Raw genomic sequence first — 7,941 nt, 5'->3', positions numbered from 1 at the left:
ACTTCTTTGCTCTTCACTTTCATTTCTTCATTTCTTAAGCTCCCTTGACCTTCAACCTCGTCCATTCCATGTGCTCTATTTGCATACACCACATTCCAGCTCAATTTTGCTCCAAAAGCTCCAAATTGCATCATTTCATGTAATATGTCCTTTAAACCTGAAAACACATGAAAGTAGCTTAAAAGACTACTTTAACGAAGAAAACATAACAAAAATGCATAAGAACTAGCTAACTAAGGCGCATAAATATGCTCCTATCAGCTAAGGATGGATAGCTTATGCTTGGAGCCAAAGTGTTGGACGAAATTGAAGACCTAATTGGAGCCAAAGTGTTGGAACCTTGTTCTCTTTAGTTTTAGGACATTTAAACCTTTCCTAATCCCAATCATGCCATGCATAACACACATCCATTCTAACACATTGTCATTGCACATGCATTTCCTTCATTAGTTAACCCACATGCACTTATCACTTATCATCACCACATATCATATCACTTATCACTTATCATCATCACTTATCATCACCACATATCATATCACTTAATCACTTATCACTTATCATCACCACTTATCACTTATCATAACCACATGTCATATCACTTATCACTTATCACTTATCACTTAACACGCACCCATCACCTAACACAACACCTTTAATTCACATGCATACCTATTCTTTAAATCAGCCACATGCATTCATATTCCCCATCATTGCCGTGACTCTTCACTCCCATTTCCAGCTTTTCCTTTGCATTCCCCCTTTAATCAACACATGCATCCCCTCACCAAGAAATCATTCATTCCACATGCACCCAGAAATCACTCAATGCCGTGGCTACCCATCCCATTTCCAGCTTTCACATGCATTTCAGATTGCATTCCCATTCTTTAATTCAAGCCACTCAACATGCACTCCCATCCACCACTCATTGCCGTGCACATTCCATCAGAAAATCCACTTCATTCACATGCATTCATCATCATTCACCACACCTTGCAGCCACATACATCCTTTAATTCAATTCCAGAAAATTAACAACCCATGCCGTGCACATTCACTCACCATACCATTCCAACATTTGCACATGCAACCTAGCTGTCATGTTCCCCCCATTTCACCTATAAATACTCATTCATTCATTCTCATATTCACTCATCCATTGCAGAAATGTAGACACCAAACACTTCCCTTTGTGCCGTGCCCTCCCTTACAATCCAAACACCATCCTTCCATTTCCACCACTCCTCTTCCATTCATCCACCACTCCCCAAACCATTCACACCATCAAACTATCCTTAGACCTTGTGCTACAACGAAGAGGAAGAGAAGAGTGCCTAAACGTTCATACAATTCAAGTTTGAGTTGTTGGAATGTTTAGGTGTTTCTTTGATTTCAATGTTTAAATTCAATACTCTTTGTTTTGTACGAATGAGGAATGGAAGAGAAGAGTGCCTAAACGTTCATACAATTCAAGTTTGAGTTGTTGGAATGTTTAGGTGTTTCTTTGATTCTCTTTATTTTGTACATATGAGGTACTAAACCCCCCTTGGCTAGGGGGGGATTTGAAATAAATGTTTATGCTTGCATTTTGATTTGATTACTTCTAATTGCGTTTCATAAGTTGTTGATTCAATTTGTTTAACCGTTTGATTGATAACTTATTTATGTATGTTTATTAAGAATGCGCGCTTAATTTTCATGCATGAATATGACGCTAGAATATAAGTGAGTTTCACCTAATCGTTATGAACTTATATTCACAAGTAGTGGAGGTTGCTTATAAACAATCGCGTTAAATGAATTCTTGGCACGAGTTTCATGCTCATCATAGTAACGAATGCCTCATCAACACTTATAGTTTTCATAATGCTTAATGATCTTTGATTGTATCTTTATTGTGCTGTTCACGTAAAGGACTTTTGGAGAATGTAGTGAATTGCGTTGCGCTAACCCATCCAATTCATTAACTTAAGGAAAACTTGACGGTTAATTTAAGCGGACCTAATTAACCCGGGGTGATGAGTTTCATGGTTTATTGAAATGCAATTGGAAATCATTTTATTATGCAAGTGTAACATGTGTGGAGAAGAACCTTCTAGCTAGCATTCATCCATTCATTTTCATCGCATTCATATTTACATTCTGTCTAGTTTATTAAACTTGTTTCGTTATTTCAATTTTCGTCAAATTAAAATCCCCCTTTACTTTATTGTCTAATTTAGTTAGAAAGTGTCTTAGTTTGTGTTTATAAGAGTCTTGAGTCAAGTTAGAACTTAATTTCGTCCAAATTTGTGTTTGTGCTCAAATCTGCCCAGAAAGTGGTTTTTAGGCAGATTTGAGTGTGTTTGTGTTGTTTTGAGTCTTTTGGTTTGTTTTAGTGTTTTAAAGTTTAGTTTTACATTCTTTGAGTCTAGTTTAGTGTTTTATATTGTGTTTTTATGTTTTTGAGTCAAATCCAAGTGATTAACAATCCCTCCTAATCCCCGGTCTAGAACGATCCCTACTAATACATATACTACAATTTGACGAAAAGAGGGTTTAATTTGTGTGCGTATAAAATCACGCACCAATCTTCTTGCACACTTTGGCTTTATAATCTGAAAACACACAAAAGTGACTTTAAACACTAAAATAACTAAGGAAACACAACATAAATGCACGAGAACAAGCCAATTAAGTCGCATAAATATGCTTCTATCAGAAAAACCCAAAAAGAGTTGTTTTAAAGTATTTTTGTGTGTTTGTTTGTGTCTTAGGTTACCTTCCAACACAATGATGAGGATTTGGTTTTTAATTTCATGACTATTAAAGAATGTTGTAAGCATGGCTGGAAGTTGATTTATGCTTTGGTTTATGCTTAGTTATGGTTATAGCTTATGAATTCACATGTAATTACAAAGAGAAAATCAGTTTTTGTAACATGCTTGAAGGAAGGAAGTCAAACTAACGCTATGATGTGAGAATGTAAGTAGGGATCGTTCTGGACCGGGGATTAGGAGGGATTGTTAATCACTTGGATTTGACTCAAAAACGTAAAAACACAATATAAAACACCAAACTAGACCCAAAGAATGCAAAACTAAAGTTTAAAACACTAAGACAAACCAAAAGACTCAAAACAGCAAGAAAACACTCAAAACTGCCTTAGAACTACTTTCTGAGCAGTTTTGAGCACTAGAGAAGAATTTGGACGAAAATAGTTATAACTTGACTCAAGATACTTTAAAAACACAAACTAAATTGATTTCTAACTAAATTGACACTCCAAGTAAAGGGGGATTTTGATTTTGACGGATTTGAAAACAAAACTTAAAACTTTGTAAAACGAACAGATTTTAAAACGAATTTGGATTTAATGAATGGAATGAAGGCTAGCTAAGGGGTTCATCTCCACACATGCCATACTTGCACACAAAACGATTTCTAATTGCTTTTCAATAAACCATGAATTCTCAACGCCCCAGATTAACCGTGAATTGCACTAATTAACCCTCAGATTTTCCTAACGTTATTGAATTGGATGATTGCATACGACAACCCAAAGCATTCCCCACAAGTTCCCTACATGAATTGCATAATAGAGATACAAGCAAGAATCATTAAGTTCTTTGAAAACCATAAGCATTGACGAAGCACTCGTTACTATGAATTGCATGAAACTTATGCCAAGAATTTACTTAACGCAATTGAGATCATCAACTTTTACTACTTGTGAATATAAGTTTGTAACGATTAGGTGAAACTTCCTTATATCCTAGCACTAGATTTACGCATGATAATTAAGCGTGCACTCTCAACCAACACACACAAATCAGTTTAATTCAAATAGATAAGTGAATTGAATTCACAACTTATGAAACGCAATTAGAGGTAATCAAATCATATAGCAAGCATGATCATGGTTTCGAATCCCCCCCTAGCCAAGGGGGGGGGGGTTTAGTTCCTCATACGTAAAAGACAAAGAGAAGTAAATTTAACCATTGAAATCAAAGGAGAGGAAACACCTAAAAATTCCAGCAACTCGAACTTGAATTGCATGAACGTCCAAGCCCTCTTCTCCTCCTCTTTGTTGCGGTACAAGGTCTAAGGACAGGTTTTGGGTGGTATTTGTATGGAGGAATGGATGTGTGATGGTAAGGTAGTGTTTAGGAGGGATGGGGAGTGCGGCAAGGTGGGAAAATATGGAGAATGGTGAAGGATGGCTGCGGCAAAGGGTTGGGAATGTATTTCTGGCGAATTTCTGAATGTGGAGGAGTGAATGATGATCAATTGGTGCGGCAAGGGGGTCTATTTATAGTGCAAAATCCCTCTCAATCAGCAAGGAAAATGACTAAGTATTTGAAGATGACAAGGAAATCAAAACCCATCAGGAATAAGCCATCTAGAAGGTAGGAAACCCCAAAGGAAAAGGAATAGAGGTGCCAGATTTTTAGGGTTCTAGAAACAAAGTGTTTTGTGGCAGAAATTGGCACTTCTAGAAGGATTTGGGGCGCCACCTTTGTAGGAGATAAGATAAGATAAGGTTTCTAGAATCATGATTTAAGTGCCAGATTTGTAGGGAAAAAGAGATAAGGGTGCGGCACCTTCTTAGGGATAATGTTAGGGCTTCTAGAAAGCCTAAAAACTAAGGGGAGTTGGATAAAACCCACGACAAAGATAGGATAGGGCATCTAAGGCTTCTAGAAACCCTCCAAGATAAGGTAAAGTGCATGGCATCCCTATAGGATTAGGATAAGGTGTCCTAAAGTGTTTAGGACTCCTCTTTGTGGCTGAAAACCTTGTGCATTAGGATTAGGAAAGCTAATCCTTCTTCATCTTGGAATTCTTCTCCTTCTTGGACTTGGAAAACTTCTTTGTTGCTGCAACTTGAGGCCATTGGGATTTAACTTTCCTACTTCAAGTAGGAAACCTTGTTCAAGTAGGAATCATCATCTTCAAGTCTTCAATTTCGTCCATCCTCTTGGCTCCAAGCATATGATATCCATTCCAAGCTCTAATTTGCTCCAAAAGGCTCCAAAATGCATCCTTTTGCATACTTTGCCCTTAAATCCTGAAAATACATAAAACTAGCTTAAAAGACTACTTTACTAAGGAAAAACACTATAAATGCACAAGACATGCTAAACTAAGGTGCATAAATATGCCCCTATCAAATTCCCCCACACTTAGCTTTTGCTAGTCCTCAAGCAAAACAAAACGAAAACAAACAAACAAAACGACACTAAACAAGTAAAACACAACCTAAACCTTCCAACAATCGTCTCAGGGATTTCCAATGCACATGACATGTTAAAAATCATTATTCCCACAGATTTTAGCCATCTTTACACTCGAGCACATGCTTAATCATAGTCACTATTTACTAGTTCGCAAATAACCACTTAAAATGATGTTTTGAATGTAGTAACATGCCTTAGAAAATTTCCTCAATTCCTTACAAGATATGCACTCTATTTTCACTCAGATTTTCTAACTACACACACTACACTTAGTTATATGTGAGAAGATTGATGTAAATATAAAAACGAATGCTCACATATATGTATAACAAAGAACGCAATTTCCGGAGTTAATAACATGTTTAGATATGATCTCATGAATGGAACGCTACTACTTAGATGCGAGAACCAGTGACACCATATGCTCAAACCAAATTAAAACTCCACAAATTGAAACACACAACACTCAAGATTAAAGTCAAGGGTTGTAACGGGGCTTGGGGAGTTGGCTAACAACGAAAGGATAGGGAAAACAAACGTTCTTTAAAGCAATAGTAAGCAACATAATGAAATTGAACTTAGAATTCCCCTTAGAATGCAGAAATCAACTTTTAAACTCAAAGGGAAGGTTCAAGCAATCAATTAGGGCCGAATTCAATGTTTTGGACCCCTCCTTCAACAAACAACACTTGAGAACACTTTTTCACATCTTTTCAACTCCTTTTTCATTCTTTTCACAACTTTTCTTTTTTTCTTCTTTTTTTCCACGAATTTTTTTTCTTTTTTTTTTCTTTTTTTTTTTTTCTTTTCTTTTCTTTTCTTTGCCGTGCCTCATTCAAGACTTTGGCACACCCATATATCAAGAATCCTTCCCCCACAATTGTTTTCTGCAATGCAATGATCAAAAGGAATTCATCTTGAGTTATGCTTTTACTATGCTTCAAGAACAAAGGTATGGGTGGTCCTACTCTAGGCTAGGTGAGGATAATTGTGGGTTAACAAAGAAAGTAGGCTACACAAGGTTCAACGGGGTTAAATCCTACAAAACAAATGAAATAGGGAAATATGGCAATTTGGCTATGGTGGTCACTACACAACTTCATCTTGAATATGTGTTATGCAAATCAATAAATGCTTTGAATGAATTGGGCATGAGTTCTAGTGTTTGGAACTAAATGATGAAACGCCTTCTAAGTAGCAACCAAGCAAAGAATAATGAGATCATGCAACGACTTTTAGAAAACAACAATGCACAGATTATTAACTCTCCAAATAAACGTTTAGGCTCAAGTCTCACAAGGTTGTAGCGTTAGTTTGAGTTCCTTCCTTCAAGCATGTTACAAAAACTGATTTTTTTTTCTTTTATGATTGCATGTGAATTCATAAATTATAACCACAACCAAGCATGAACCAAAGAGTAAATCAAACTTTCATCCATGTTTACAACTCTCTTTAATAGTCATGCAATTACAAACCAAATCCTCATCATTGTGTTGGAAGGTACCCTAAGACACAAAAACAACTCTTTTTGGGTTTTTTTTTTTTTTTGAAACAATTTTTCAAATTTTTATGGGATTTTCGAATTTTTAAGTCAAAACACACTAAAACAGTTTAAAAACACTTAAAAACAGCAAGAAACAACATTAGAAGTTATGGTGGATAAAACCCTATGAATTTGCATCAAAACACTTTAGTTACCCCCCCCCCCACACTTAAATCAAACATTGTCCTCAATGTTTCAAGCATAGACTCACACAATTAACAAACAAACAAACAAAACAACAACTAAACAACCTAACATGGCAGAAACGAAATAGCAACAAAGAGAAGAGTTTAGGAACGCAAATCCGGAATTGGAGTGCTTTCTAGGTCTTCCTTTGTTGAATGCATGGGTTGCCTCCCAAGTAGAGCTTGCTTTAACGTCGTACAGCCGGACGAAGAACCCAATCACTCCAGATTGGAGCCCACGGCATCCAAGGGGGTGTCATCCACGATGTGCTTGATAGGAGCATATTTAGGCGACTTACTTAGCTTGTTTTCGTGCCTTTATATTGTTAATTCATAGTTGTTTTAGTAGTTTAAGCCATTTTCGTGTGTTTTTAGGTTCATATGGCTAAGAAAGCAAAAAGATGCATTTTGGAGCATTTTGGAGCAAATTAGAGATTGGAATGGATATCATATGCTTGGAGCCAAGAGGATGGACGAAATTGAAGGATTCCTAATCCATTGCAGCCACATGCACATTCAATCATTCACACCAAAACCTTGCACATGCTTTCCCATTTCATTATTCATTTACTTTGCAGCCACCATTCACTCTTTAATCCACATGCATTCATCATCATTCACCACACCTTGCAGCCACATGCATTCCCCTTTTATATTTCCAACCCACATGCACTTCCCCCTTTAATCATTCAAACATGCACTCCCTTTAATCACATGCATAAATCAGCCACATGCATCTGCCATCACCATATCAGATTTCCATCATATTCACATGCATTCCATCCTTTAAAACATTACACATGCACTCCCTTTAATTAATTAAGCCACATTCACTCCTCCATTTCAGAAATTCATCCATTGTACATACCACAACACAAACCCTTCCATTTTCAGAATGTAGACCATCACAAACTGCCCTTGGTGCCGTGGCCTTGAGGCACCACTCCCTTACAATCCAAACACCATCCTTCCATATTCCACCACTCCTCTT

The sequence above is a fragment of the Pyrus communis genome, chromosome 15 (genome assembly GCF_963583255.1).
Source record: "Pyrus communis chromosome 15, drPyrComm1.1, whole genome shotgun sequence".
Taxonomy (NCBI): Eukaryota; Viridiplantae; Streptophyta; class Magnoliopsida; order Rosales; family Rosaceae; genus Pyrus; species Pyrus communis.
The sequence above is the reverse complement of the archived record's forward strand: the minus strand, read 5'-3'. Positions refer to the sequence as shown.